The following is a 21,497-nucleotide window of genomic DNA, read 5'->3' as shown; positions in this document are numbered from 1 at the left end:
AATCTGTCCTATGTCACTGGGCCCAGTCCTTGACAAAACATTTATGCAAATTAAGTCTCCTAGAATAGTTTTACCAGGTAGGGAGCTACAATTAATCTCTTATATATTCTATTATAGTGATCATGACCCTCAACAATTAGGACACAACTAATTTGCGAGATACCTTTTTAAAATCCTACGTTCACTCTGTCCTCAAGACTTACTGGCAAAAACACTCCTATAATTAGAACTGAACAGTTGCCAACATGTCCCAATCAGACCCAAATTACTATCTACAAAAATTACTGATTACTAAAAATAAGAATGAAAAAGGGTCTCTAAGATACTATTTTACTACATATAGGAATACACAGTACAACTTAATCCTCCACAGAGAGGTGGTTGCAGAACCAAACCTGTTGGCTGCCTAGCATTTCATGTTCCTACAAGAACTGGATGCAAAAGCCTAATTATGGCTTGATTCAAACGACGCTATCAAAATGCTTCCTGCGTGGGGCGGGAGATATAAGAGCTTTGCTCCTTTCATTCCCTGTCAGGGAGTCTGGGTGGTTTTTTTTCTTGGAGTCACCTCATTCCACTGAGACAAATCCAGCCCTAGAAGGAGCAGTTTACAAAAAAGCAGGGAATGCTGTCAGCAGGGAGCACAGAGCTTGGCTTTGATCACAGCTGCAGACCCCACCTGCTTAAAAAGGCAGCAGCAATGATACAACTCTTCATTCCCTTGCTCAAAAACAGAAGAAATCAGCAGAGATAAGCCGACAGGGAAAACATTACACAAATTGCTGACCCTGCTGCAAGCAGAGAAGAGCTGCCTCTGCTCGGCTTTGATTTTCCAAAGCCTGAGCCTGAGGGAGAGGCAGTTTGACTTTCTTCTTTCCTAGTGCTCCCGATGGCAAGGCACATTCAGATGGAGCCTGGAGGAATACCAAGTGCAGAAGAAAGGGAAATAAATAAATAAACAAAACAAGAACACAGGCTAAACCGTGGAGAAGGGCTGCCATCAGCAACTAGGAAGATCATATCCCTAGTCGAAAGCAACTCGGTTTTACAGGTTTTTGCTAAAACACACAGAGCCCAGAGCTGTGGCTGTGATCTTTGTCATGTTGTTGTCCTGCTGAGTGAGGCAAATAAGTATGTGCCATAAGCCTTACTTATGTATTTTCTATTCCTATTGTTTAGTACGTGTCCAAAGAAAACAACAACAGGGCTGCCATCCACGTCAGTGAGGGGAGCTGGAAACAGAGCACTGCATGGCCAGCAGTTTTTTCCTCGACACAAACACACATTGTTCTCTGCTTTATAAGCAGCCTATTTGCTGCTTAATGGTCATCCACAGTGTGCCTTTAGAACAGGGTTCAACATGAGCCACCAGGTCGAATGGTGCGTGCCCCAGTCTGTTTTCCCCTAAGCATTCTAGAACCCCGCTGCAGCTTCCAAAATTGATTCCACTATAATACAGTCACTGCTGCCATCCAGGTGCCACATTTATTGAGTGCCCAGTATTTGCTGGGCATTTTTCTAGGCCCCAGCTATACAGCATTGCACAAGAAAAACATGGCTCCTGCTTGCATGGGACCTGCAGTTTGGCAGGAAAAAAGTGCAGGTCCTTTGATCCAGTAACAGAGCTTACACATTAGGCCAAGGCCACAAACTGCTGCCCCCAGAAGCCAAACAGATGGAGTCTAGCAGGCAGGTGGGGGTCTGTGGCAGAATGGAGGGCACTTGTCCCACATAATGGAGACAGCTGGCCCCAGCTCTAGCCAATTGTTACCATGTGGGGATGTGGGCCCAGCAACTGCCAGAACTTCCGTTATTTCAAGAGCAGCTGTAAATCCAGACTTTTACACAAAATCTTCCAATTTTTAAGTGTTGACAACCAATTTAAAGTCTTTAAAAACTCACTGAGAGCCAAAAGTGGCCCAAGGGCCACTAGTTTGCAACTTTTATATCCGCAGACTTAGTTCCATCTCCCCAATTCCTTAATATATTCTATATATCTCAATACGTAGCTGCTCCACCCATGTGACTGGTTTATCACTGCTTCCAGACGCAGAACAATTGTTTTTACTTTGGGATGTGCCTCAAGTTGTGTCCCCGCCTAGCACATCTCCCCACTTTCTTTCCGTGCCTGGTCAGATCCCACCCATCTTTAGTTCCCTGTTCAAGACTTTTACTCCACTAAGCTTGCAGACCAGCCTGGGATCCCCTTCTTTGAATCACTATGTCTCTTGCAACGGGGCCAGGGCTTGCTCAGCAGTCCTCGAATTCTGCCCTCTGCGTATCTTGTCTCCACAACCAGACTAAATGCTCCACATTGGCTGCTTCACCAAGAAAATGTTCTGTGTTTATCAGGAGGTCACGTGTTCTGGAAGTCAGCAAATGACTGACTGACCACAGCAAGGAGGTTAAGAGCTCAGGCTCTGAAGTCACGCAGCCTGAGATTAAGTTAACTTAATCTCTCTGAGCCTCAGTTTCCCTATTCATAACCTGGGGTGATAAGAAAATGAGGACATAACCCAAATTCATATGGGGCTTGTGAGATCATCAAATGAGATAATCTCTATAAAGCACTTAGCACAATGCCTGGTATGCAGTAAGCCCTTGATAAATGCTAGCTATTATTGTTATGGACTGATTGCCTGATTCAGCCAATGCTATTGTTAAACAAGCATTGCATCAATGGAGCTTTGTTCTTAGCAAATATTATTGACCACTTACTCTGTGTTAACATGTTCTAAACAAATTGCATGTGTTAGCTCATCTAATTTTCCTAATTCTCCCCCATTTTATGGATAGCAGAAGCACAGAGAGTTTAAATGGCTTGTTCAAGGCCATACAGACAGAGCTGAGATCTGAAGCTGCCAGCTGGCTCCAGAGCCCATACCCTTAACCATAATACTCTATGGCCTCACTACATTTCTAATGGCAAGGGACAGCTTTCTGACCTCAGCCTTCCCAAATCAGAAACAGGATTTGGCTTTGTGGACCATGGCTTAAGATGACAGAATGATCAGGGCCTGGTTTGAGCCAGACTACATCTCAGAAGTTCCAGGAATGAATTTGCTTTTGCCAGTTTCACCAAGGGCTGTCAGTCTGTTCAATAAACTAATAATGACAAGGAAAGAGGAAAAATGCCCAGAAAGTACAAGATCATATCTATTATTACGGAAGGGGAAACTGTGACATAGATTAATACTAGTGACAAAGGTGTTCTGCTGATCACAGAATAACTGAAGAGGGAATCAGAACAATATACCTAGCCTCGAATATCCACATAGAAGACAGGAAAGAGGCAAATGTGTCTTCCTTAACTTTTGAAAAGAAGGAAAATGATGAAACCATAGACCATGAACTCAAACTATGTGATATAGGCAGATAAGGGATGAAGTAGGTGATCCCCAGAAGTTACTATGGATTCACAAACTGATGCCATCCCTTGGACTAGCCCGCACCTGGGAATCCTGTGCAAAGATTGTGTCTGGATTTTAACAAAACATATGACAATCTCCTGTGGTCTCTTTATGGGCAAAATACAAAGTATGGGTATAGTTGTCTACACTGACATTTGACCTTAGAGGTGAGACTGATTTCAACCTGAAGGAAGGTATCTAGTGGAAGAGTACAAAGTTCTGACCTCAGCCTTCCTCATTCAACATTCTACTCACTGTCTTAGGTAAAATCACAAAATGTTCATTCTAATTCCTTAAGGCCAGAAGCCATATCTAATTCTTCTTTAGTTCCACAGCGCCTAACCTTGTGCTTGCTCCAAAAAATGATTGCTCATTAGATTTCAGGAGTCAAGTTTACAAACAGTGTTACAAAGGTGTAAAAGATCAAGAAATAACCTAGGTGACAGATTCCAGTTCCAAAAAATTCGTAACAGGTGGATGGGATATGCCGAATCTAACAAGGTGAAACTAAACAGGGACAAATGCAAAGATTGTGAACTAGGTAGCACAGAAGAATAATTATACTTAAAGACGAATATGAAGAGTTTCAGCTAGTCATAAACTAAGAATATAGTGAGTTAAGGTTTCCTATGATAAGCAGATGACTGACAAAGTAATAATCACAAAAACCAAAAGCAATAGCTTCTCTCTGGTCAAACCTGAAGTATTACATTTAAACTGGAGGATACTTTAAAAGGGTCTGGACCAAAACAATAAATAAAGGGAGGGGTTGAGGGACACTGATAAAGTAGTGTGCCCAAAAAGAGACCAAGATGGACAAAGAGTTGGAAATTTGGACCTATAAGAATAAGGCAGAAGAGGTTGATCTGGAAGACTGAGAAAGGATGCAATAGTAATCCTCCAGATAGCTGAAGGCAGACATTTGAAAAGAGAACTTACTCTATATGGATCCAGAATTGAAATTAATGTGAAGAAAGCAGATTTCAATCAGATTTAAAGGACAACTTTTAAGCCCTCTAGCCTACTTCAGAGTAGGAGGGTCCTCATTCATAAGTGAATTTGCGGGTATCCACTAAGCAATCTCACAGCAGTGACAGCGCAGGGGGGAATTAATCCACAAAATAAAGGCTTACAAAAGAGATTTTTCAAGACTTTTCAGTTCCATGACTGGCTGCATTACAGATAGTCATCACCAAGAGGAGTGATGTCAGTGTTAACTTCAAGTCTTACAATGCAGAGATGACTTAGTTGGGTTCGTTAGAGAAAGCTTAAAGCAAAATGTAATAAATATAGTAGAGAAAATGAAATGTACCAAAGCAAAAAAAAAAAAAAAAAAAAAAAAGCTGCAGTTTATGGCAAATTTGGGAAATAGTGAGTACATCTACTTGTTGGGGTAGGGTGCCGGGGGAGGGGGGGTGCCTGATCAGCAAGAATGAGGGATTAAGCTTAGAAGATGAGGAGAAAGATGCAGAGGGTCTGGAATCCAGCTCAGCCCAGGCATTTAGGTTTTTGTCCTGTAGGCAAACCATCACGAACTTCTGAGGAGACCGGTTCAAAGACGAGATCATCAGATGTTCATTCATTTGGATCTTCAAATGCACATATGGATGCATCTGGACCCTCAGACAGTGATATGATAAGTCAGACACAATGTAAGCTTCAGAGCATGTGAAGATTCGGCAAATTATCCAGAACCATTTTTAATTAAACTAAAAAATATTTTCTTAGGGCTTGTATATATTATTGTAGAAAAGGAAACAGAAGATGTAACAGATAACCTTGATGGTGCTTCTATCAAGGAAGAGCTTGATGGTGCACCTCTGGAAGATGTAGATGGAATTCCTATTGATGATACTCCTATTGATGATCTTGATGGAATCCCTATAAAAAGTCCTGATGATGATCTTAATGGAGTGCCTTTGGATGCAACTGAAGACTCAAAGAAGAAGGAACCCATATTTAAAGTTGCCCCATCAAAATGGGAAGCTGTGGACGAATCTGAATTGGAAGCACAGGTTGTTACAACTTCAAAATGGGAGTTATTTGACCAGCATGAAGAATCGGAAGAAAAACAAAATCAAAATCAAGAAGAAGAAAGTGACAATGAAGAGGATACTCAAAGTTCCGAATCTGAAGAACATCATCTGTACTCTAATCCAATCAAAGAAGAAATGACTGAGTCCAAGTTCTCTAAGTACTCGGAAATGAGCTAGGAAAAACAAGCCAAACTTTGTGAAATTGAGCTCAAAGTCATGAAGTTTCAGGATGAATTAGAATTTTGGAAAAAGACCTAAAAAACCAGGCCAGAGTTTTTAGGAGCAAGTAGAACACTACAGAGATAAACATCTTCAACACGAGAAAGAGTTAGAAGGAGAATGAGAAAGAGACAAGAAAGACAAGGAAAAACTGGAATCTAGCTCCAAAGACAAGAAGGAAAAAGATGAGTATACTCCAACAAGGAAGGAAAGGAAAAGGCGACACAGTACATCCCCCTGCCTATCTCACAGTAGCAGTGGTAGATGAGTGAAATCCCCATCACCAAAATCAGAGTGATCAGAGCATTCAGGAAGACCTCAGAAAGAGAGCTTAAAAAAAAAAAAAAAAAAGAACTTCGAAGAAGACAGCCATATCCAAAATGGCATTTCAGAACTGTCAGACTGGCATTACTACAGGAAAGAAACAAGACGCGGAGTGAGACTGTGGTGGCAAGGACAACAGGGAGGACACTGTAGCAAGAGATGAGGAAACAGAGGCCTGAATTCAAAAAAAGGTGGTGAGACCAAAAAGAGGGATTTATATGAAAGGGATTGAATAGGAAGAATTAAAAGGATTTGCTGACGGAGTCAATGTGGAGTAGGGAATCAAAGACAGAAACACATGACTTAGAGAACCCAAACATGTCCACCTGCATAACGACAAGACCAAAAACCCAAAAACATCACAACTGGTTCCCAAATTACTGATTCATCACAGCTTTGCATCATATGTTCAGAGCATATTTTTCACACATACGAAATGTAAGATTTTTGTAGTTAGGTTTGAATTTACTAGAAGCCAGTCATCAAAGGTTTATTGAAGAGATGTTCACAAAAATTAAATCCTCCAAGGACAAGAAGATATTCCAGGCCAATACTAATCAAAAGAAAGCTGGGATAGCCATGTTACTATCAGACAAAATAGGTGGGAAGGCAAAAAGCATTATTAGTGATACATTTTAACCAACCAAGAAGATAAAACAATTATAAACTAACTAATAACACCAAATAACATGCCTCAAAATATAAAGTAAAAACTGATTGGTCTACAGCCCTATACCTAGGAATGGAATTTCTGGGATTAGGGGACAGTGATCAAGACTGACAACATAGGAGATTTTCACACATCTCTTTCAATTCAAAACAGGCAGACGAAAAAGACAAAATATATCAGTAAAGACACAAAAAATAAACAGCCCAACAAGTTTCATCCAATGGACAGACATGAAGCACAGCAGCTAACAATTTGAAAATCAACATTACTTTTAAGACTAAAACCAAAAGTGAATGAAAACTGAGACCATTCTAGACATAAAATTAATTTCAATTCTCAACCAATTTCAAAACAATGATATAATTCTCTAGCAGAAATGCAATTAAGTTAGAAATCAATAACAAAAACTTTCCTATAAAAATCTATATGCTCGGAAAGGAGAAACATTTCCAAAATTTCATGAGTAAAACGAGAAAATACGTGGAATGAAACAGTAATGAAAATTCAGTACATTTCCAAACCTGTGAGAGGAAAATAAAGCAGACACTTGAAAGAAAATTTAGTTTTAAATGAAGAAAGGGTCAATGTTAGTAAGTTACTAACATCTATGTGCAGAATCTAACAAACTTCCAAGGTGTAGATGAAATAAAATGATACAGGTAAAAGCAAAAGTAATGAAATAGAAGACAAACAGAGAGAGGATCAAGAGTGTGAAATGGGTCGGGCATGGTGGCTCACACCTGTAATCCCAGCACTTCGGGAGACCAAGGTGGGTGGATCACCTGAAGTACGGAGTTCGAGACCAGCCTGACCAACATGGTGAAACCCCATCTCTACTAAAAATAGAAAAATTAGCTGGGCGTGGTGGTGGGTGCCTGTAATCCCAGCTACTCGGGAGGCTGAGATAGGAGAATCGCTTGAACCTGGGAGGCAGAGGTTGCAGTGAGCAGAGATCATGCCACTGCACTCCAGCCTGGGCACCAGAATGAGACTCCGTCTCAAGGAAAAAAAAAAAATTAGCTAATCAAATATACCCCTTACAAAAATAATTTTTTAAAAAAAGAGAGAGACAGCACGAATATTAGGAATGTAAAAGACAACAATTACAGATCTGTGGAGAAAACAGATAAGAGCAAATAAAAACAACTCTATGCCAGAAAGTTTGAAAATTTAGAAGAAATGGACAAAATTTTGGAAAAATAAAACCTATGAAAACTGATTCAGAGAAATAAAGAACCAGAAAAGTCCTATAACAATTAGAAAATCTGAATAAATGGTTAAGAATTTTCCCATAAAGAAAGCCACAATGGCATTTTCATTTTGTTTTGTTTTTTTGGTGAATGCTACTGAAGATTCAAGGAATGTATCATTTCAATAATACATGCACTGCTTCACAGAACAGAAAAGGCAATGCCCTTCTGTCTAAGTCATTTTATCAGGAAAGGACAGTACAACAATGGGAAATTATAGGCCAATCTCCCCTCCTCCCATATATACCCTCCTCCTGACTGTAGGCACCCAAAGAGTTTGCAAGCCAAATCCGGCATCATATTTAAATAATACATCATAATGAAGACAGGTTTATCCCAGAAATGCAAGGCTGAATTTGTTCGAAATTTTACACATGCCATTCATTACATTAACAAATTAAAGGAGAAAATTTTTAAGATCATCCCAAGGATGAGGGAAAAAATGCAATAAAATTCAAAACTATTTAGAATAAAAAACTCTTTGCAAACTAAGAATAACATGAATCTTTCTTAACTTGATAAAGGCTATCTACAAAAGCAAATACCATATTTAATGGTAAAATGTTGAAAGCATTTTCTTAAAGATAAAGAACAAGATAAATATATTACCACCATATCTATTTGGGATTGTACTGGAGGGCCTAGACCAGCGCAATAAAATGAAAAAGAAAAAGAAACGAAGAATATAAAGACTGGAAAGGAAGAAACCAAACTGTCATTACTTGCATTACTACTGCTTATATAGAAAACGGGACAGAAATGATAAATAAGAGTTAATAGTAGAGTCTGGCAAGGTAGTTGGGTATGAAATCAATTTTTAAAAGTGAATTACATTTTTATATATGTTAATGTGCCACATAATAACACTGTGGTCAAAGATGAACTGCATATGGTGGTCCCCTAAGAGTATAATATTCTAATTTTACTGTACCTTTTCCATATTTAGATATGTTGAGATATACAAATACCACTGTGTTACAACTGTCTACAGTAATCAGGACGGTCACATGCTGTACAGGTTTGTAGCCTAGGAGCAATAGGCTACACCACAGAGCCTACGTGTATAGTAGACTATGCCATCTAGGTTTGTGTAAGTGCAATCTATGATGTTCAGATAATAAAACTGCCTAATGATGCATTTCTCAGAATGTATCCCTATCATTAAGCAATGCATGACTGTACTTTAAACAGGCAGTTTATAAGTAATTTTTTTAAAAAGGTATCATTTTTATCAAGCAATAAATCCAACAAAAAATGTGTAAGCCTTTAATGGAAAAAATTATAAAATTTTATTGAAGGACATTAAAGAAAACTTAAATAGAGAGTCATACCATATTATTGGAAAGAGTCACAAAATGTTTTAGTCTCTCCAAACTGATTAACAGATTCAAAGCAATTCCAATCAAAATGTTTTTCATGGAACTTGACAAGCTGATTCTAAGATATAAAGCTACAGTAATTAAGAAAGTATGGTACTAGCGCATGATAGACAAGTAAATCAGTGGGGCTGAACAGACAGCCTAGAAACAGATCCACACATACATGTTAACTTTATTTATGAGAGTGAGCACTGCAGGATGTATGAGGAAAGGATAGACTATTTAATAAATGAAGTCAGGATACAGTTATCCATATGGGAAAAATGAAACTGGATCCCCTATTGCATAACATATGAAAAATCTATTCCAGGTGGACTAAGGACTTAAATGCAAAATGCAAAAGAATAAAAATTTTAGAAGATACTACAGGACAATATCTTTATAACATTCAAATCATAAAAACTTTCTTAAACGAGAACCAAAAGCACACCCATAAAGGAACATACTGAGAAATTCTATAGCATTGAGATTAAAAACTTCTGTTTATGAAAATACTACAAGGAGACTGAAACATAAACTATAAACTAGAAGAAAATATTTGCAACATATTTAACCAATAAAGGACTAGTATCCAGAATACTGGAAGAATCCTATAAATCAAAAAGAAAGGAAGTCCTACTGAAAAACAGGGGATACAATAGACAGACATTTCATAGTAGAGGAAACACCAATGGCTCATAAACACATGAAAAGATGCTCAGCTTCACTAGTAATTAGGAAAATGCAAATTAAAATTAAAACAGAAACTATTTCATGCCCCTTCAGATTGTCAAATCTTAAAATTTGAACCATATAAGTGTTGGCATGAAGGTGGAATCAGGAATATTCTTACACATTGCTGGTTAAAGTATAAGTTGAAATAAATTGGTACAACCACTTTGGAAAACAGTTTGACACTGCCCATTAAAGGCTAACATATCACTGTCCCCTAATCCCAGAAATTCCATTCCTAGGTATAGGGCTTAATCAAAAAGTTGCACAAGTACACCATGAAACATGTACAGTGATATCTGCAGCAGCATTTTCTTAATAGCCCAAACTGGAAACCATTTATTAGTGGTTCCACAAAACAACAGATAAACAAACAGCACTATACTCAGACAACGGGATAGTACACTGCAGGATAGAAAGAACAATCTACAACTCTATGCATCATCATGGATAAATCTTTTTAAAATCAAAAGAAACAAGTAATAGAAGAACCATATAGTATGATTCCATTACATAAAGTCCAAAAGCAAGCAAAGCTAAAAACTAAATTTGAGATATATGCACGAATGGTAAAACTATATGGAAAAGTAATGACTGACACAAAATTTAGAGTTGTGGTTACCAGAAGTTAAGGTGGGAAATACAATTGGGATTGGTCCCACAGGGAATCTCTAGGAAATTGGTGATATTCTATTTCTTAAGATTGGAGGCCAGGCATGGTGGCTCACGTCTATAATCTTTCCACTTTCAGCACTTGGAGAGGTTGAAGTGGGAGGATCACTTGAGCCCAGGAGTTCAACCAGCCCGCGGTAACAGAGCAAAACCCTATCTCTACAAAAAATAAAAAAATTAGGTGGGCATGCCTGTAGTCTTAACTACTCAGGAGGCTGAGATGGGAGGATCACTTGAGCTCAGGAGTTTAAGGCTGCAGTGACCTATGATCACATCACTGTCCTCCAGCCTGGGTGACAGACAGAGACCCTGTCTCTTTAAAAAAAAAAAAAAAAAAAAAAATTCAGTGGTAGTTACATGAATATTCAGTTCGTTACTATTCTTTAATTTGTGTAATTGTATACGCTTAATTTGTGTAATTTGTATACGCTGCAAATATTATTGCATATTTCATAAGAAAACATTTTAAGAAAATAACCCTACAAACATTCAAAAAGACACACAAAAGGCAAACCTCCATAGATAACTGAGCCCAGTAGTTCATTAAATAATAAAGGCAACAATACCAGAGGCAAATAAAGAAAACTGGCCACTATCCAGAATTCTGATTAAAGTACAGATCACCACAAAAGATTTTAAGTTCTGTATAAAGAAGAATTCCTCTAACAAAAGCCAAAACGCTGAGATTCCTTTTCCAAAATTAGGTTTTATCATTCATTCAGCTGTGCAGACTACAAACCCAGGCATCATCCTCCATGTTGCCTTCTTCCTCATTCTCTAAATCCATTTGAGTTCTTAAAATCTTAACTCCCTCGTCAGGCTACGCTCATGCCTCATAAGGACACTATTAATAGTCTTGAAACTGGCCTAAAAAGTTCTTTACACTACAACACCAGTGATCTCCCATCATATGCTGAAAATCCTCCACTGGCTTCTCACTGCTCTTAGAAAAAGGATAAAAATTCTTAACACGACTTAAAAGGCACTATACTGTCTGGGTTCTGGCTAGATCATCAGCCTTTTCTTGATCCCCTGCCCCCACATATATACCCTTTCTCTGTGTTCCAGCCACCTTGATCTTCTTGCAATTTCTTGAAAACATATAAAATTCCCTCCTGCAACAGACCCTTTGCACATGATGGATCTACTATATATTCCTGAAGTCCACCACCTTTCTTAGGTTAACTCCTACTTGTACTTCAGTACTCAAACCAAACATTTCCCCAGGGGATCCTCCTTCTCCTCCTAATTCCCTCACAAGGCGAGGTCAGCCATCTCTCATGGCAGCATGAAACTTTTCTTTTGCACCACTTTCCAAGGTTTTAATTTTACTTTTTGTGTATGCAAGTATTTGATTAATACTTCTCTCCCCATCAGACTACACATTCTAGAAGGGTATAAGCCAAGTCAAGTTTTTGATTACCATTGGCAGGCCCCTGGCAGAGAAGCCTGCACACAGTAGGAACTCATAAACTATTTGTTGAATGAATGGACTGATGAACAGATACTCAAGTCTAAAGCAGTCACAATTAAACAACCACCATTACCATCACATAGGATAACAAGACCCCAAAAGACAGAAAATGAAGTCAGTATCTGGCTTAACTCTCATGCCCAAGCCTCAAGAGGCCAGGACAGCCCATCTTAAAATGCCAGGAGACTGTGAAATAGTATGATTAACAGAAACAAGTAACACTGACCTATACAGAAGATGGAAAGATCTATGTGGCTCTGGTTTAAAAACAAAAGCAAAATTGTTTTCACACAAACCTGGAGCAAGGTTGAATCTTTCTGATAAAAACGTACAAGGCCAGGCGAGGTGGCTCATGCCTATAATCCTAGAACTTTTGGGAGGCCAAGGCAGGAGGACTGCTCGAGGCCAGGAGTTCGAGACCAGCCTGAGCAACACGGCAAGACCCTGCCTCTACTATTTAAAAAATATTTAATTTTTTTTTAAAAAAGGTATGATAAGCCTTACTCACCAGGTAAAATTTTCGGATTTGAAATATGCATCTGAAACCGTGGATCACAATACAGCTTCTGAAAGTAAGGATATATAGTGCTGCTACATTCAGAACATAAGCCTCACAACTAGAATTTTGAAAGCTTGACCTGTGTGATTAATCCAGCATTTAATATAAAGTGGAGATCCTTTGCCAACAGTTTTATTCAGATCACTAACTTATACAGCATTAAGTGAAGTCCTTTTAACTGTTATGTCCCTTAAAACAAGCAGATGGGACAAATGCTGACAACTGTAATCTTAAATATCAAGTTGAAAGTGAAGTCAATTTCTTCCAGTAAGAACTAAATCCTTATTTTTCTGAAGCATTAGGATATTCTAAGGATAGAAAACAAATCTAAATTGGTTGGCAAGCTTATTTGGAATGGCACAAAGGTACTTAATACCATATGTGAGAAGGTGTTTTATTCTTTGCTAAAAGAAAAGTGTCTTTGGGTTCTAATAAGGTGTCAAAAGTGACAGCCACAAACAACAACTTTGGGTGTGTATGTGCTCTAGGTTTATAGCGTACATACACACCCAAAGTGGCAGGAGTCAGGAGAAGAGATGATCATCAGAAGAGACATTACTTTTTGCCTTTCACTCTGTCATTTAAAGTATACCACATAATTACAAATCTGGGATGTAAAGTGGTATTTCATCCATCATGAGACTAAAATCAGGCAAACTAACCAAAAGACAAACATGCCATGATATTAGAGGTGTATTCCATCACTTGATGTGCTGTACAACTCAGAGAATCAAGCGATTCTCCTGCCTCAGCCTTCTGAGTAACTGGAATTACAGGTGCCCGCCACCACAACCGTATTTTTAGTAGAGGCAGAATATATAAGTAAATAAAGTAAAAAGTATGGTGGTCTGCACTCAAGGCAATTTTCTTTTCTCTTTTTTTTTTTTTTTTTTTTTTTTGACAGTCTCACTCTGTCACCCAGGTTAGAGTGCAATGACGCAATCTCGGCTCACTGCAACCTCCACTCCTGGGTTCAAGCGATTCTCGTGCCTCAGCCTCCCAAGTAGCTGGGATTACAGGCATGTGCCACCATGCTCGGCTCATTTTTGTATTCTTAAGTAGAGATGGGGTTTCGTCATGTTGGCCAGGCTGGTCTTGAACTCCCGACCCCAGGTGATCCGCTCACCTTGGTGTCCCAAAGTGCTGGGATTACAGGTGTAAGATACCATGCACAGCCTCAGGTGAGATTTTCAAGAAGGGCTTCCATTTCAGAAAAAAGAAAGCCCTTATACCCTACATGAAATGAAATAAACGTAATAATTAGATAATTCATCAGTGCTGGTTTGAGTTTTCTCAAATACGAACTTAGCATTTAAGTCAGGTAGTCAATTTGACACTACAAATGCAGTTTTTCTCATAGTTTTGGTGCACCATTTTATTATTTATATAAAATTACAGAGCAGAAAGAAGAGACCATATCATTAGGAGTCTTTAATTGGCAGAGACTGACGAGAGTCCCCGAACCCCAACACTAATTTCCTAGCAGAGGCAATCCCTGCCCTGACATAACTTAGGCTTTGAGAAAAAAGGTATAAGACTCTCTTTGAAAATAAGAATGGTTGTTCCATGAAGCAATGTGCCTTTTAAGCTTCTAATCAAATATCACATCACTAAAAAAAAAATGTATGGTAAGTAGCCAATAAAAATGGTTTTTGCCATCAATCCATGTATGAAATATTAATGAAGCTTATTTCATTCTCAAAAAATAAGCATAGATAGAAGGTCTATTACGGTTTTCCTATACCCCAAAAAGATTGTTTTATATACTTCCTGGAAAAAGTGGACCTCCACTGGAAGCCACAGCAATAGAAAACTTGGAGAATAAATATATACTCTAAATCACAGTTTCAGGATATTATAAAACTCTCCAGGAAAAGAGAGTAAGACAAACACAAAACAGAAAACATGATCCACTTCATGAAAGTCCTAATTTATCACTTTAAATTTAACAGAAGTATGAAGCTCTTATGTGAAAAGGACAACAGAAACATATAATAGCTAATATTTCCTTTAGTTTAAACTTTCCATAATGTCACACTAAATGAAAATATCTAAAATTGGATCAGAAATTTGCTGATATCCAACCGTTAAAATAGAATTTGTCAATTTCTCTCAACACTCTGCTAATATCTATGTTTTCTGAAGCAAAAACAATTTCCTTGAAAGCTGTTTAAATTGAAACAGTACAAGAATAATCAATGAAAAAAACTGTAAAATGTCATATAAATCACTTCAAATCCAGAAATATACCTCAAGAAGGTCCTTTTCCAACACTCCATGCCCACCAATACAGAGTTCCGTAGCTCTGTTTATTATGTTCCCAGCTTCTATTTATTCAAGAAAGTAGTCAGAGCAGGAAATGGGACAAGTCAAATGATCACAATCAATCTCATCACCTTCGCAACATGCTGGGAATGTAATTAATCCTCTATTTATTTAGGGGACTTCACACCCCTTACATTAAGGCAGCAATTCCCTGTTGGCTTCAGCTGAGATAATTATGTTATAACAAAGATTGGGTTTCAATCATAATAGACAGAAGAAAAAGGAAATTGTACTTGAAGTTGTCAGTTTTTCTAAAAAGCTTTCTTGTGACTCCACTGAAAGAATGCTCTTGACAAAGCTCTACTTAAACAGAGCACTTTCTAAGTATGATAACCACACATATGCCACATTAATCAATGTAAGCCTTTTCTCTGAATAAGATGTTAAGACAATTCAAGCATAGTGAAAATTCTACGTGAAGTAGAGAATACTGGTTTTAAAAACCTGACTAAATCAATCACCTAACTCACTTGATCCTGTGGGTCTCCTTCCAAAGAGAATCCTCCTAAGAGTTTTGAGGTACAAAAATACACAAGAACCAAGAGATGAAGGAAAATAGCAATTTGCTTACTCTGTAAAAAGCCATGGCTCCACTGAGCCAAAACCAAGGACTTGAGCAATCTAGAGACAAGTATCAGGGACTAAAACAAGAAAGAACAGAGACATCTAACACAGCCACTCACTTATAGTTATAAAATGGGCCTGATAAACATACTACTCCCTAAATAAAGGTAGGCTATTTTCCATGCTTATTCACCTCTGAAAATGGTTCATACATATCTCCACATTTTCTCCTCTAACCTCCTCCACCTTAAGAAAATTAAGATGAAAATATAAAGGCCTTGCCCAATTTATTTTTATAAACCTTTTATTTATTTATTTATTTATTTATTTATTTTGACATGGGGTCTCCCTCTGTCACTCAGGCTGGAGTGCTGTGGCATGATCTTGGCTCACTGTAGCCTTGAACTCCTGGGTTCAAGCACATGCCATCACGCCCAGTTAAGTTTTGTTGAGACAGGGTTTCATGTTGCCCAGACTGGTCTCCAACTCCTGTCCTCAACTGATCCTCCCACCTCAGCCAACACACCTGTAAGTGTTGCAATTATAAGTATGAGCCACCATGGCCAGCCCTAAACTTTCTCTATTTTTATCAATGTATCATAATCATGATGTCCATGGTATACGTGTAAGTAAAAATGATAAATGAATTATGTTTCTATTTCTAAAAATTCTCAAATATTTATTTTTTCCAAGTCTGGATTCATGATGATTAGAATGTTTCTATGTATTAAACTCCTCAGGTACCTGAGTATCTCAATAATATTTCACTACCTTTCATAGCATTTAAGCTCCTGAATAACCAAAATGTCCAAGAAATGGAGCACTACTCAATTTCCAGTTCTTTAGTAAAAGCAAAATAAAATGTGGTCTCATGGAATAGAAAAAGGACATTAGGTAAAAACTAAGAAAATCTAAATAAACTTTAGTTAATAACAACATATCAATATTGGTTCATTAATTGTGACAAATATATAATTCCAATATAAGAGGTTAACAGGGAAAACTGGGTGGGGGTACATGGGAACTCTGTACTATCTCTGCAATTTTTCTGTAAATATAAAACTATTCTAAAATAAAGTCTACCTGAAAAACAACAACCAAAAAAAAAAACAGGATACAAATTCCAAATTTTTTAAAAAATGAACAAAAATATCCCACAAACATTTAACATTCAAATATATGATGCTTTTGTTAGTTTTTTCAATACACTTAATTACAGGAAGCATTCATACCTTTATAAAAGGTTATTTTAGTCTTAAATCTGTAGGAACATTTGTAATCCTGTGATTTACTGACACATTTCTTGTAAGAGAAGTCTAATGAAGAGCGACAGTCCCCAGTGGGCACTGCTGAACTACTGGTGATAAGGTACAGAACCATTAAGTAAATCCTTTCTATATGAAACCACGCTGAATGGATCCAAGTGAATGGATACTGCCTTATAGTAATCTTTTCTTATGGAGATAAAAACCCACTTCCATCCAGGATGAATTTGTGGATTTAATTAAAAATAAACAGTAAAACTAAAGAGCAACTTGACATGCCAGAATAAGCACCTTACCAAGAATGATTTTAATCCAAGGAGGTTTAACTTGCTTGAAATTACACACAATTGTTTCTTGAAATTTCTACATGCTAATCATTAGCAGCTAATGTAACACTTAGCATTTCACCATTTGTCAGAGAAGAAACTTCCCATACAAATGTAAAACCACCAAGAGTGTCCGATTATCACTCTGCGTGCCTGAATTTAACAGATCCCCAAAATCACCTTCCACATTGTAGATTCATTATAAACATCAGTGACTTGGAGGGTGGTAGGTGTCATGGCTTTCCCCCAGCTATGGCTCAAAATGGTATTGCGAAATTACAGCAATGTCTTCATGAGGCGACTGCATGTCCTCCACCTTCACTTTCTTAGAAATGCCACTCACTACTTCTGATCCCAGTGTGACCAAGGCAACCAGACCAGCAAAACTTACCCTTGCTGAGCCAATCACATTCTTCCTCCCCTGGAATTACAAACAAGGGAATCTATCCCCACTGAAAGTAAAGACATGGAAACTCAGAGCTGTGGAGTGGCCATCCTCCATGTGCAGTGAGAGAGAGGAGTGGCAGTGCCTTGCAGAAAGCAGCACCACGCGAGACCACATGTAAGAGCAAGCCAAACGTCTCACCTTCTCATCACCTGACCTCCTGGTATCCAGATGTACTCTTGAAAGTACAGTTCCAGGGGACAACCTATAGTCACCCAATAAAGCTCCTCAATTTTACTATAAAAATCTGAGTGAGTTTCTCTTATGTGACCAATTGACAAGAAGTAGTCAAGAACCATGCTCCTGTATTCCCAGCTACTCCAGAGGCAGAGGCAAGAGGCTCACTTGAGCCCTGGAGCTAGAGGTCACACAGCGATATTCCATCTCTTAAAAAACAAAAAGAATTAGTTAAGAATACTGGCAGGCTCCGGCACACAGACTAAAGAGATAGGATTTCTTATCTGGCCCTATTACTAAAACATCGTGACCCTCTGAATGTTAACAGTAGACCCTCTTATTCAACAATAAAGGATAAGACCTTCTTATCCTTATTCGACAGCAAGGATAAACTATGATCCAAATGCAAAAAGCCTCACATCCACTCTTGTCCTACCTATACACTGTAGATAGAACGAGAAAATTTGTTCACAATGTTGCATACCTGTTCTCCTTGTCTACTCCTCTGCATGACGTTATTTTCCCAGTTTGAAATGCATCCACTCCTATTATTATTATACTTATAGGTAACACAGTACCATGTAACCAGAGAACATTTTTTATGTTTTGTGACTTAATTCATTTCCCTTCTTGTCTAAACTCTTCTTTATACATCTGTCCCAGCTGTGCTCCAAATGTTCCTGGCTCCCTCTTTACTGATATTCCTTAGCGGCCTCAAATCAACATTTCCAAAACTGAACTTCTCATCTTCTCTCCCAAACTGCACACTCTTCATTAGTATTTAATCTTGGCAAATGCACCTTCAATAGCCCACTTAGATGCCCAAGTCAAAACCCACACCTCATCTTGGCTCCTCCCCTTCTCTCTCTCCCAGCAGCGTCCAATCAATTACTAAGTCTGTCTCATCTGCCTCTCAAATCTGCCAACTAATCTCCTTCCCCATTCTCACTCACCTGGCTCAAGCTATTTTTCCTGGAATACCCTGCTTCTTAACCGGCCTTTAAGTCTTGAGCTCTGAGCTCTGTCCCACCACAATTCATTCCCCACAATGTCACCTGATGGATCTTCCCAGAATGTCAGTCTCATCCCCACACTCATACAGGCACTTCATCACTTAAAACTCTTCAGATGCTCTATATTCTCCCAGGACAAAGGCCAAGCATCTTTAGAAGGCCAAGCCTCTACATGAACCTCTAGCCTCACTTCTTTCCTCTTATGACCTATGCATCCTGGGTTTTCAAGCCCTTCAAATGGGCCATATTCTTTTGTCTACTGTCTGAAATACTCTTCATCCCCACTTCCCCACCTGCATCTTACCAATTCTTACAACCTTTCAGCTCTCAGCTTAAACTCTTCCTCTGGAAGCTTTTTCCTACAGCCCTGTGTCCTCTTAGATGCTTCCACAGCACCCATACTTGCCCACTGTAGCTGCTACTGGGTATAATATATTACATCTACATTTCCCACTAGAAGACCAGCTTTACAACGACGTGTCTCTCTTGTTCACCATAATATTCCCAGCACCTATCTCACCACCTGGCACATAATAGAGCTCAATAACTACTGTTTGAAAAAAATACATGACTCCACTTTTAGATGCAATTCTGATGTTGTACCTCTGCATATGAGTCTCTGACTCTCTAATTTTGGCAGATCAACCAGGAACAACAGACAGCCAAAAGGAAGAGATGTATGTTATCTATCCTGTTCTTGGCATAATCCTATCCCCTTCAAAAGCACACGCACATAGAAAGCAACTCAAGCAATCTAAAGTAATCGTAAGGTCTTAAGTTTTCCAAAATTTTAGAACTTCAGTGCTGAAATGACTTAGGTTCGCTTACAACTGAGGAAACTGAGGTTCACGATTTATCCAATGACAGATAACTATTTTGTGATATAGCTGTTTCCCTCTACAAACTTCCCACATTAGTGTCCAAAAGACCATAAGATTTCAGCCAAAAAGTGAATTGCACTGAGTATTAGAGTTAATTAACCATTAATCAGTTTAATGCAAAGAGGGTTTAGCATTTCAAAAACACTTTTTTCTTTTTCCCCATAACTACCTACTTAAAAAAAATACACTAGAGAGAAAAAGTGTGATTTAACATCTTAATTACAAGTTCACATTTGTACTGATAAGAGTCAGGATTTTAGATTTTAGTTTCATTTAAAAACAACAACATTTTTCCATGTAGCAAAAACAAAAGAATACCCTTCTTGATCCCCTGTCATTTCAAAATGTGCTATGTATTAAAACCATAGTTTTGATGTGAAATTTTCTCAGTGAGCACATATGTACTCTTTTTATAATGAGGAATAAATTAGTTACCTAAAAAAAACTCTGTAATGGATGTTATAAAGGGAAACGGTTTATAGGGTATTATCATGAGTATAAAACAGGCTACAGAATGGTATGTACAATACTGTTTCCACTGGTTTAAAAATGCATTAGGAAACAAATAGAGGAAATATCAAGATACTAATACTGGTTGAATTAGATTAAGTGACAAAGTGACTTGCTAAGGTCATACGGTCAATGAGAAGTAGAGCTGGAATGTATTACAGTTCATTATTTTCTATCCCACCTTATATAAAAAGGTGCCAACTCTTTGAATGAAATGACTTTTTTGCTTATCTGCAGTGGTGGATATCACAAAAATTATGCATGGACCTTTTTTTGGTCCATGCTATCGTTAGTATTAAGTGCATTTTATGTGTGGCCCAAGACAATTCTTCCAGTGTGGCCCATGGAAGCCAAAGGGTTGGATACCCATGGAACTGTTAAACTTTCAGAGGGTCAGAACTATCACTGCTACTGATGGCAGCCAACCAGCAAAGAATCGGGGAACTTGTATATGTAGCTGAAATATCAATAAAAATAAGTTAGAATTGATTTATATTTTTAAAGTCCTACATTTTTAAAAAAATGAAAAATGTTCCTTTAATCCAGTCTAACAGGTATCAATCCATTTGAGTAAAACTGATTGTGCTCACAAACTGTGACGGGCCCAGATAGGTGCTTATTCACAAAGACCTTAGTATTTTAGAGGGGAAAGAGTTACGCATCTAGATTCCTACAATATAAGGCAGGCATGAGAGGTGTCCAGTGATCTCTCAACCAAGTGCTACAGAAACATCCATGAGAAAGACAGACGTTTCATTCATTCCTTTACCTTTAGGAAAATCTCTCTGAAGAAAGGGCTTTTATCTTTTTTCTTCCACATGCTATGGGTGGAGACGACTGGTTGCATACGTGGCGTATCTTGAAAAATATGAAATCTGGAACCAGAAGACCTGACCTATCTCTTATAAGACATATAACTTCAAACAAATCACTTTCTAAGGCTGCCAACCAGAGAACATTTCCTGTAGTGAGTACCACACTCGAAACTTCCAGTGAAGCTTATAGTGAAGGGTGGGAGGGAGCATTCTTTTCAGAAAAACATTCGTAAAGTCTCTAACTCAGAATGAGAGGCCAGGAGCTTCAGTTTTTCAGCTTTGCAAATACGCACTACAAGACACAGAAACCATGGGGAAACGTAGTACAAAAGCAGAACTAACAATAGATGTTGCTATAACTTCATTAATTCAAAGAATGACTTTGCTACCTATGTTTCCATAGGTTTTTGCCAAAGCATATATCTGACTGTAAAAATGGAATGCTGTATTTGTGCTAGTCAGAATTTATCAC

At 38.1% G+C, this 21,497-nt stretch overlaps 1 protein-coding gene and 1 pseudogene across 1 annotated transcript in view; one reads left to right on the top strand and one right to left on the bottom strand.

The window, feature by feature from the left end:
- SHQ1 (SHQ1, H/ACA ribonucleoprotein assembly factor) overlaps positions 1-21,497 on the bottom strand; it is a 107,499-nt gene that overhangs the window by 23,751 nt on the left and 62,251 nt on the right. The gene's annotated exons all lie outside the window — the stretch shown is intronic.
- LOC140709801 (U2 snRNP-associated SURP motif-containing protein pseudogene) lies at positions 1,773-7,916 on the top strand (annotated as a pseudogene).

This window comes from Chlorocebus sabaeus, chromosome 22 (genome assembly GCF_047675955.1).
Source record: "Chlorocebus sabaeus isolate Y175 chromosome 22, mChlSab1.0.hap1, whole genome shotgun sequence".
In the NCBI taxonomy this organism is placed as follows: domain Eukaryota; kingdom Metazoa; phylum Chordata; class Mammalia; order Primates; family Cercopithecidae; genus Chlorocebus; species Chlorocebus sabaeus.
Note: the sequence above shows the minus strand (reverse complement) of the source record. Positions and strands in the feature narration are given on the sequence as shown.